At 32.6% G+C, this 12,104-nt stretch overlaps 1 protein-coding gene and 1 long non-coding RNA gene across 2 annotated transcripts in view; one reads left to right on the forward strand and one right to left on the reverse strand.

Moving 5' to 3' along the window:
* LOC140750244 (uncharacterized) overlaps positions 1-12,104 on the reverse strand; it is a 284,412-nt gene that overhangs the window by 206,029 nt on the left and 66,279 nt on the right. The window lies entirely within an intron of this gene.
* On the forward strand, positions 4,742-8,928 carry LOC140750224 (uncharacterized). The gene is made up of 2 exons (XR_012103181.1): positions 4,742-5,887; positions 8,408-8,928. It is a non-coding gene; the product is annotated as an uncharacterized LOC140750224 (long non-coding RNA).

Genomic DNA, 12,104 nt, shown 5'->3' on the forward strand with positions numbered 1-12,104 from the left:
CCACTCGATAACATCAGATTTCTGTTTATCAGTTATGTCAGGTTTTTGTTCTGGGCGTGGGTTACTGTGTATTTTTTATACGTGTCCATTATACGTTCGACACAGGAAATCCTAGAGTACGGTTATAAGTACATACCGAAAGTACACGTGTTTAATTCACAAATAATTATTTGTAAAAAAATATATTGTGGCCGCCTGACCGTCTGGCCGTGGTTATGGTCACCATAGTTAGGTTAGGCGAACCCCAATTTTTTTTTATATTTATTGCTCTGAAGTTGAGCTAATAAGTAGATTTTCAAAGCTTCATACTCAGTAATAATTTCAGAATAACATTCCAAAATATTGTATGCGGTAAAATAGTACAGTTACTCCTCTCCACAAAATAAGTAATTCTTTTATGGGTCAAGGTATACGTTTTTATAATAAACTTCCCTCCGTAATCAGAAATTTGTCAATTAATAAATTTAAATCCATAATCAAAATCAATTCGTAAAGCTTATTATAAAATTTCTGATTATATTGATGATAAAACAGCTTGGGACTGATCAATAACAAAATTATTAATTAATTAAGAAAATGTCAATGTGAAGCGTATCTTGCTGAACAAACTTCTTTTTTAGATAAATGTAAAGCAAGATACTGGAGCTAATGCTTTATTTATTATATGTAAAAATGATGGCATTAAAAAAAGAGAATAATTATTATTAAAAAAAGAAAGACAAAACCGCTGAGTTTCTTACCGGATCTTCTCAGTAGAGGTCACGTTCCGATCCGGTAGTAGTTTAAGAAAAACATTGTACCTGACAACTTGTAAGTGCCATCGTTGGCCTATACAAATAAATATATTTCATTTCGTTATGCAGGCCGTACTAAGAAATGCCGGCATATATGATTAAACCACAGAATACATCTATTATAGTTATACCGGAGCAAATTTATACCTTGTGTAATTATCAGTTACGTATACCTTGATTCAATAAATATTTAAATCCAAAGTGGCGGCTTGTATATGTTTCTCGCTCATAAAGCATAGATAACGAACGAGATGTAAATAGAAATTAATCATTAATGAATGGAAATGGTTAATTTTTAAGAATGAATAAAATGTAATGTTTCTTTTTTCAAAAGAATTAAGAGTATTAAATATTAATAAGTAGTTCCGACCGTGTTTAAATGAATTATACATTTTTTAATTAAGTTTAAAAGCTTATTTCGTACTTATTATACACTTCTAAGGAAGTGTCGCAATTAGCTTGACTAACCATTGAATTAGCAGCCTAGCCTATTTCTTAAACAGAATAGTTCAGCAAGCTTCCTAAATAATATTTAGCTGTTGCGTCTAATACAACATTAATTTAATTATCTGGCAGATGTTTAGGTCAACCATACAGTGACAAAAACAAGAAATATGTCTGACCAAAGCTTATCAAGAGATATCACTTAAGCCTAGACTGAATATGAACCACCAACTCATAGTTCCCGTGATCTGGTCGCTTAGTTTTGTAATTAAAGTAAAAGACTTCCCAAATAATGTTTATCGTCTTCACACATAAAGACGTTGACACAATAAAGTATTAATTAATTGTTATAATTTGTGAATTTGCATTATCTGTACTAACCGATACCAAGATACATAAATAAAACATTGACAATCAATTTTCCAAAGTTTTAATAATTCCGTTTTGTATAGATTAAGTTGAGGCAGAAGGCGTTGTCACTTGTCGCGCGACGGTCATATTGTATACAAAGTTAAAATCACTTGTGATTATTGTGTGTGATAGAGCACTAAATAACTGGAAATAAATAAGTAAGTCCTCAAATATATTTCTTCCCAAACTATTTTATATATAAATTACATTAATATCAAGATAAAAAGTGAGTACTCTATCATTAAGAGTTTTACAGAATAAGATTTAAATCCTATTGCATACAGAAAAATTAAGTAATTTAGATTGACTTGTACATATTTTCTTTTTATAAAGTGCAAGTAGCAAACGAGCATAAGTCCCCCTAATTATAAGTGGTTACCCAAAAGTATAACGAAAAGGGTGAAATGTTAAAAGAAATTATGGAGCCAATTTATATAAAACGAAATGTATGAATATGTATGTAATTATAAGAGTACGTGCAGTTATAAAAAAAAACTCTTTTCTTAGCCGAGATTCATGCGAAATTACTTTGCAACCTAGTATTGCTTAATTATTAAATATGGTCGCTTATAAAGATCAAATTCTCTGAAGGAATGATACACAGGTAAAATGAGAAACTAAAGGAAAATAGTAATTTTAAGGAAATAAATATTTAATTCATGTGTTATACATACTAAGCTGCATAAAACTTCATCCTATATTGTATTGTATATGTAAGTATATTTTGCATATGTACCTATAATTTTTTGTTAATTTTTTAATAATTTAAATGCGCCTTGTATGTTTTTTGCGTAATGTGCATTAAGTACGAGTACGCAGTTTATAAAATGTTTTAGCAAAATACAAGTTTAAATGTATTAATAAATAATCGGTATTGTTTTGTTTTCGAAAGCGGTATCGTTTTGTTTAAGAATGTACCTTTTGCTTCGGTTTCGGTAAGTAATCTTAATGGAACGTATTACAAATAATCTATATCAATAACACTTTCTCTTAATGATGAATGATGATTACCATAATAATTTATTTAACTAATTACCGTCAAAAATTCATAGAAATATTACATAAACAATGAACATAGACAAAATATTCGAATTAAACTACGCAAATATTTTAAATCATTTTTCATGTATGTCCAAGTGATAACAATACTTTAGTTATTGTTGATTACGAATTTTATTATGTTTCATTAACATTTGTGATAAAAAATAATTAAAATAAATGCCTAAAGTTACAATACAGATCTGCCACTTGTCCCTCCATGTTTTATGATTTTAACCGCTTTATGTTGGCTTCACCTGTATGTATGCATGCAGGTTTGTTTCAAAAATATTGTCTTGATTTCCTAGGATCGTTAGTATTATGTGAAATAACTGCTTGTATTACCGCCTGTAGATTTAACAGCGCAATATCATACAGATCATTGATGCCTCTCTTTCAAATGTAGGAGTGCTCTCACTCACGATTCGAGACTGATGATGGAGCCAGGAGATGCGTAATGGAACTCTTTAGTGATCACTAGTAAACCTATCGAGTTTAGACTCATATGTTTTCTTTTGACGAGGCAAATATATTTAAATTGATATAATAAAGTCATTTCAAGACTAAAATGAAAACATAAATTGTATACTTAAATAACAGTTGTTCACCCAGTGTTATGGCCAATTTTAAATTTATAAAAAGTATATAAAAAGAATAAAAAACGTGTCGACTGTTCAAATAAAATATGTATAAAAATATAAGTTTGTATAAAACAAGTTTATGGCGAAGACTCTGCGGCGACATTTTATGTTGTAGGTATCAATCCTCTAATATTGGAAATCCCACATTGTAACGTGAAAACTACAGTCATTTCTTATGAAAAGGGAGAATATACTTAAGATGCCTTGGAATGTTTATAATCCATTTCTGCCTGTTAAATCGGTTTCAAATGTTTCACGTTGAAATGAAAAAGATTACATAAACGTGTGACAAATGCGTGTTAACGCAAGCACTTTTACACTATTTGATATTTGTGGCCCCAAATACAAGGAAGTTTAATTTACGTATACAAAGATTGTAGAAATAGTATTATAAAGTAATCTTCTCTATTCCAGACATGGCAGCCAGGCTCGTACTAGTGACATTGATACTAACGATCATAGTCCATGTAAACGCACGGCAGATAAGTGCACCAAATGATCAGAGCATCATAGAAACCCCCGCAAACATGAAAACACAACAACTGGTACACATTTTACAAACGAGGCATGGAGGGGCAGCGACCACACCGAAGCGACTGACGCCGTGCGCTCGGGCCATCATGAGTTGTTGCAATGGAAAAGTACTAAACGAAGGGTGTTCAGAATCGCTCCAGTGCGGCGCTTTCTTTTTTGACTCAAACCCGTGTGAGAACAAGTTCGTGACAGATGCACTGAAGAACGCAAATACGTTCTACGAACAGTTTGCTTAAGACAATACGTTGAAATCGTGATAAAGACAGTTGACTTAACAAGTGTATTTAGTTAAATGGACTTGATTAGTTATGTGACCAACACAGTGAAATCATAAAAACATGTCATTTTTGTACAATGTAGATTATGTAAACATTTTGTAGATTATTTTATTATTATTTAATTGTGTTTCAACTCATAAAATTTCTTAATCTTGTAGCTTCAAAATTCTCTTATCATTGTAGTAGTACTGTGGAAATGTGGAAATGCATTATAAGTAAGTTTTTTACAGATATAACAACCATGTAAAATCTAAAATTCAAAGTAATAAAACATTAACAAACACTTCGTATTTTTCGAAAACGTATAATTAATACTGAAACTGTTAAAAAGTTGCTACAAAAAATATCTAAGGCCAAAGTACTTCAAAGTTACTCGAGCAAGACAAAACACAATAACCTACAACTACATTGAGCCGTGAGAACTTCGTATTCTATATAATGACATGTAATAACTACCTGTTACTAATGGATATATGAGATCCGACCATCCATAGTTTTTAAATGAAAATTTATTGAAATTGAAATAATCAATTGAAAACATGGAAAACATATTAATAAGTAGTTTTGAAAAAATCTTTAGGTACCGACGAATTGTAAAAAAATAGAATATCTATACGGAATCTGTATAAAATTTTTCAATGATTTAAATTTATAAAAACTTATATTGAAGACATTTTGTTTAACAAATATGATTAATACAATATTCGTATAAATTCTGATAGGCATCATAGTATAAAAATTGTGTCCATAATCAATAAAAAGTATTGCCATTAAAATCAGATAGACGTCAAAATAATGGAGTGGATCCTCGGAACAATGATAAGCAGTGGATCCATAGCGAAAACATTGTCTATGGTAGCATCATAATTTGTACTCATGTTAACGTCATTCTCACAGTTCAACACTAAAATTGCATTTGGACTAGAATATCTCGACCTTAGTCAAGGAGACCACGGCGACCGTGACTACATGACTCATTGGTGTTATACAATCAGCTGTATTATATTTAGTCCTTTTGATTTGATTGGTAACGGAGAGTTTAATATTCTATAGGGGTTGTGACGTCACAGCACTTGGTTATGAGTTTACTGTAGAGGTCAGTGGAAATCCGTTGGTTTTGAAAGACGTTTGAAACTTGAAAGTTTTTAGTATTTAGTGATTTATGTACCCTTTTGTTGATGAATCTGGTCTTATGATCATAATATTATGATCACTTACATTATAGACTTATATTAAAGATTAATTTATCACGGAAAATGAAAAAAAAATGCACTTGATGTTATTGGTTGATTAACTATTTTTCAGACCATACAAATGAAATTTTGATCAGAAATAACTTACAGTAACATAGTTAAATATTTATACGATGTGCAAAGGCGGACATTCTACATTTTACACATGACGTGTTCACTAAAAAGTTGCACAACAATATTTAACCGAGTTCAAAAATGGAGGAGGTTGTGTATGAGGCTGTATGTATATATTTTATAAATTAAAATACACAAGTAAAAGCGAAAGTGAATTGCAATTTCTTATCTTTCACATACAGATAATGTACACGTAAACGATTCCCTGATATTTTAAATTAAAAAAACTCTGCAAATTGAGTGAAGCATTCCATTTTGTTTACTTATTAAGCTGAAGCGGGCAGAAGGCCGACGCACTTGCCGCGCGACGGTCGTATTGTGTCGAGATCTATTCGAATCACGTGTGAATATATGTGAAACTGTGATAAGGAACTAAACAAGTAAGTTTTTAAATGGTTATACTCTTAAAATATAAAGATAGGTAAATGTGTAGATAATTCGAGACAAAATCAATTAACCAGTAGTTCAAGCGTTTATTTTTTGATAGACTTTTGATCTTTACACTTAGTACAAGAAACAGGAAAATGTACCTCCCATTTCTGCTGAGATCTTAATGATAGATATCAATAAGTAATCTGTATTAATGGCACCATTTCTTAATAGCATGTGCCATTAACACTTCCATTACATTATTTAGTTTAATACGTAAAATAACTGGAAATATTCCATTAACATAAACAAATGATTCGTAATAAACGATGCGATATTTTATTTATTTTTTGCATATGTACCTACAGATTTTAAAAATACAACAGTTAATATGAATAACAGGAAACTATATTTTGTACACATGTAAATTGATTAGACAATTATTAACATAAGCCAGTATTTTCTTATACCACTGCTCGGCCACGTGTATTACCCTCATGTGTTTTTTATATTTACGCAGAATCTGTAGGATTTTAAGGTCATTAGTCCCTTTTGGAAAACTCTATCTTTTTGTAGACTTCAATATATCTTCATTCATAAGTGATATATGAAATAACAAATATGTTATTTTCTGCGTAGTTACGTTCCGGCGACACGTGATTGGTACTATGCATGGAATAACTTTGGGTGATATCGACGTAGAATAATTTTTGATCTTTTTGAGCCCCTGGAGATAGGTCACAGTTTTTTTAAATGGTCCTCAATATTTTTCTCAAAGGTATAGAACATCTTCCAGGCAGTACAATTCGGACCAATCAATATTGCTCTTGTTATAGCCAAATTATAATATCGTAGGAATAACCTTTCTAAAACACTACTTACCAATATCATCACCTCTACAACAAACTACTACTAGTCTCAGTGGCCTCTTGGGTTCAAGTCCACTCGCAGAATGTTTCCTTCCGCATCGGTCAAGCTCGTGCCATACGATATACATTATACATCTACGTCATCAACACACACGTGCACGAAAAATACCCTTCTCCATCGTCGGATGTTTCTCATGTATGAAAATATTAGGTATATTAAATGCCTCTGGCGTCATCTTTAGATTCTTGACAATGCAAGGAAAGAAGTTGTCTCGAGTTTTCCGTCATACAAGAATCGAATGGTACATTCAAGCTTTTCGCTGAATTCCAGAACTGTTACAATTGAAAATGCACTCCTGGAAACATTCCGAGAGCATCGGTGTCCCTTCAAATTGAATTTTATCCCATCAAGCCCTTTATTAGTTCGACTTTTTGAAAACTGCACCACCAGACATACTTTCACTGTTAGACGGTATAAGGCAATTTACTTATTACACTTTCCAATTTAATTTATCAGCGGTAGGAACTAATCTGAAAGTAGTAGAATACACTGTGGTTCGACTCAAGCGGCACCACCGCCACATCTATTTCTACCTTAAAGCAGCAGTGCAGAGCTTCTGTGTTCTTTTTTAGGGTGTGGTAAGGGAGACATATTTTTCCGAGGCATGCCAGCTTAGTCCTCAGGAGTAGTAGCGCATCTGTGGCCGATCTCAGATAGGACTCTAATCTTATCTGGGGTTGATTACAGATCGGAGTAGTAGCCAGTAGGCAGTAGCCACTTACCATCAGATGGTCTACATGCCTATCTGTTGTCATTATAAAAAACCTAGTCTAGACATATTCCGATATTAATTTTAGATATCCACCACAAACAGTTGTCCACTTGACGTCACCTGGCTGTTTGATATTGATATTAAGTACATAAAAAGATATAAGAAATAAGTTTGTCGATCGTTAGCATGTTATTACCTACGTCAGAAGTGTGCTACAGTTTGTATCCAAAACAAGTTTATACCTAAGACGTTGCGACGACCTTTATTTTTGTTGTATCCTCTCATGTGGGAAAACCCACATTGTAACGTGATAACTTGAGTCATTTACTACGAAAAGGTCCAATGTACGTTCACTGTGGACCTGAAATTATGTCACTGAACCGCAATATACGCCTTATAAACTAATGACGTTTATAATTACATACATAAACCACAAACTGTTATGTTATGACTAGAGTCTGGCTCAGTACCCTTAGTACCTATGAGTCTTTTAGTTTTTACAAAAATGACTGTTTTTGTATTTGTTTACGTATTAGCCCATACATTTCCAATCAGCGCGCCTAGCGGATTGTGTCAGAATTGATACTGAAGGAAATAAACGATAGTCATATTTTCATCGTAAAATCGACGCCACTTCAAGCAATATAGTCCTTTCTAGCATTATTCTTTGAACAGCCAGACTATAGCTCTCTTGGCGCTCAGTCAGATATTTAAAGTAGGCATTTCATAATTAGATTGTAATTAAATGTATAAAACACCTTTGTACAGAAACGCAACATTGTGTAAAAAAATTCAAGTCAATCCATCAACTAGAGACCCAAACATACGGAAGCATATTTTTTGCATATAGAACGTAATTAATTATAATGTGTTATCTTCTTTATTTCAGACATGGCAGTCAGGCTCGCACTAGTCACATTAGTACTAACAATTCTAGTAGTAGTAAACGCACGTCAAATAAGAGCAGTGGAACGGAGCACCATAAAAACGCCCGCCAATCTGACGACAGAAGAACTGGTATACATTTTACAAACGAGGCATGGAGGGGCAGCGATCACTCCGAAGCGCCTGACGCCGTGCGCTCGTGCCATTTTGAGTTGCTGCAATGGGAAAGTAATTAACGAACATTGTTCGGAAACGCTCCATTGCGGCGCTTTCTTCTTTGACGACAACCCGTGCGAGGACAAGTTCATAACAGACGCACTGAAGAACGCGAGTGCTTTTTACGAACAGTTCGGTCAAGACAACACGCTGACGTCATCGTGATATCTAGATTGACCTACAGGGCTCGTACCTAGATAGACTTGTTTAGTGAAGTGACCGACTTAGTATGATAATTAAAACATATCATTTTTGTACAATATAGCTATTACAAACCATTTATTTATTAAAATGTTACATTTCACTCTACACTGTTATTTTTATTTTGTAGTTTTAATCATCAATTTCCTCAAAGGTAAAGTGCTGCTTTATTTATTTGATATGATTTTTTATCTAGAGTTTGTAAAGTTTTTAAATAATGTTTTTGTGAAGTCAATTTAAACTTGTTATTATTAAAGCTTAAGGCAGGACCGACTTATGTAATGAATAATTTATAGTACAAATAACCTGTAGGTTATCAATTATTATTGTAAACAAAGTAGATACAAATACTACGATGTAGTTCTGTAATCTAGACGCACGTTCGTGTTTCCACCGAATTCCAGCCAAATTTAAGTTACTTTAATTGGTATAAAATACTCTGTTACTGTTGGAGTAATAAATTTATGTGTAAATAAAATATTTTTCCTCTTTACAATATTATCCTTACTCTGGTCAATAATAAAGTATTAATTATAAAGTAAAATACTGTATTATGATAATATGTTTATCGCAATTAAGTACTAACAAAAGAATAGGTAGAATAAAGATGTGAACAAGATTCTGGCACTATTTTAATAATTCTAGTAAGCGATTTCACACACTTCAAATTAGCAGAAAATGTTTACAAGCGAAAAAATCTAAATCTATAGGATCTTCTTTCAATTCGGACGACACGACACGGCACAGCGCCGACACTGTCAAAACTTCTATCAGTTCTGTCAGTATAGGGCATAGACACAAAACGAAATAGATAACGCATGTACCGCAATCTCTTGAAATCGTGCAAGTTTATTCTATTTACTGTGATGTCATTCTGTCCGATCGAAACTGATTCAGAGTGGGAAAAAGGAATATCAATCTGAAACAAATTAACCGCAAACCTGCACAAACTAAGTATTACGAACGAAAATATTAAGAATTTCTTAATATTTTCGCTTATAACTTTTCTATTTATAGTCCTACGGCAAAAAGTTACTGAACCAAAGTTGTAGGGAATTTAATTTGCAACAAAAAATGCTTATAATTTTTTTTATCTGATAAATAGTTTAGGAGATATATGGTGAAATCCATTTTAACCCCTATTTTCAAGATGGCGGCCGTAGGACAAGGGTGGCGACCCCACAAACTTGGTTTTAGCTTTACACTGACCCCCCCTACACTTCAAAAAAATAAAATTGCGTCCTCTAAAAACGCAAGGTTAGGCCTAAAAAACGTAACATTTCAATGGACTAAATAGGCGACATATCATAGGTGATTTTAACTTATTACCCGAGGTTTCTTTTGCATTACAGAAAGTTAACATAAAAACATTTTTAAATTAAAAGTTAACGAAACTGATCGACACATAAGGAAATATATATATATATATATATATATATATATATATATACAATATATATATATAAGTATATATATATAAGTAATACGAAAGTTGGAACTAAGTGAAAGTGACTTTCATTTGAGCTAACTTAAAGTAATACAAAAAAAATCGTCGTACTTTCCGTACATTACAAACTTAAACTCGAATTCTACTTCTATAGTATTAAAAATAAGAGGTCGATTGAATAAAATTTAATGATCTTTGGCAGTAACTTCTAAATTTTATTGATTAAACTGTAAGTAAAGATGTCGTTAATAAATTTAAAAAAAAATCAACGTCATGAGGTTAACATTATTTACTTTACTTCAGAAAGCTGCATTATCCAAATAGGTCCTATGTGGATTAAGTTAAGAACAGTGGACATTAAAACATACGAGAGCTCATCGTTACCATTAACAGCAAATCTTATATATAAAATTCTCGTGTCACAATGTTAGTTACCGTTTTACTCCTCCGAAACGGTTTTACCGATTTTTACCAAATTTTATATGCATATTCGGTAGGTCTAAGAGTCGGCTACTATCTATTTTTATACCCCTAAGTTATAAGGGTTGTTCACCCTTAATATTTTTTTATTTATATGGCAACACAATGTTTGCCGGGTCAACTAGTATTAAATAAATAAATAAATAAACCCGCAGAATTATAAACTATCTTATATTTTTCCGTAAAGATGAACAAGATAATTATGTATGTACAAATTTTATAAATATGCAGAAACTGGTCTGCCTCCACCTTGAATGAGTGTCATTCAGGTTTCATTGGACAACCTTTCCGTTTCCGCAAAATCCGAAGAACTCATTGCAATATAAATGAACAGCTTATAAATTTAATGAATAGTACACGTAACGGGAAGCTTAGTAACCGAAATTCAAAATTAAACGTAATGTGAATTTTCATGTTTGTTTTTTTATAATATAGGAGTACCAGACGAGCATGCAGTCCAGCTGATGGTAAGCGGCTTGGCTACTACCTCAGGTCGGCTGAGAACTAAGCTGGAACGCCTCGGAAGAGTATGTCTCCCTTACGCTTCAAATCAGAATACAGCTGCGCTTAATACTGCTGTTATGGGGCGGTACTGCCGGCGGAGTTGAATCACAAAGGGTTCTACCACCTTCAAATTGATAACTTTTAGTTTATCGAGTTACCTGATGCAACTCACTTTAGCGTCCCACGCGTCTTTGTGTAATTTCATGAAAGGGAAAATATTTATGAAATGATAGGATGCATGTAAGTTAAAACCACACTCAGGCACAAACCCGCGCGATAGGAAGAAACCATAGGGTTTATTCCTATATCGCCTATATAGACAGGCCTTAGGAGCCTAAAGCCCTTAGCTCGTCAATACCACTACCTACTACTAGCTACCAAACAAATTTAAAAATTAATTGATAACCAAATTGAGAAAAATAACCTGGAATTTTTTGGCACTACCTATTTCTCGTATACGAATTTATTGGTAATTTAAAATGCATTCAATTTAACACGTCAAAAAATATTAATTCAAAATAGATTTCTATGTTACTTTTTTGAGTATCACTTCAAACTATTAATCGCTAAGGCAGAGTAACCTAGAAAAAGTTTAGTTAAAGATTAAAGATCAAAAATGGTATTTTAATTATATTAGCATTGTGGGTTTTTGCATCAACTTGAAGCTATATTATTTTCTAGACGTGATTTTCTGCGACCGCAAGCCACTTATACAGTAAGCATTTGCCAAGATGGCGTCATGATCAAAAGGTGTTTATTATGCTCATTGGAATTTCCTTATTTTAAACGGATCCGGGTTCAAAGATGGTTCAATTTACCAATATGGTCATTGTACAAATATACTGTTACTATT

Source organism: Epargyreus clarus, unplaced genomic scaffold (genome assembly GCF_041222505.1).
Source record: "Epargyreus clarus isolate Ecla_fem2 unplaced genomic scaffold, WU_Ecla_fem_2.2 ptg000019l, whole genome shotgun sequence".
Taxonomy (NCBI): domain Eukaryota; kingdom Metazoa; phylum Arthropoda; class Insecta; order Lepidoptera; family Hesperiidae; genus Epargyreus; species Epargyreus clarus.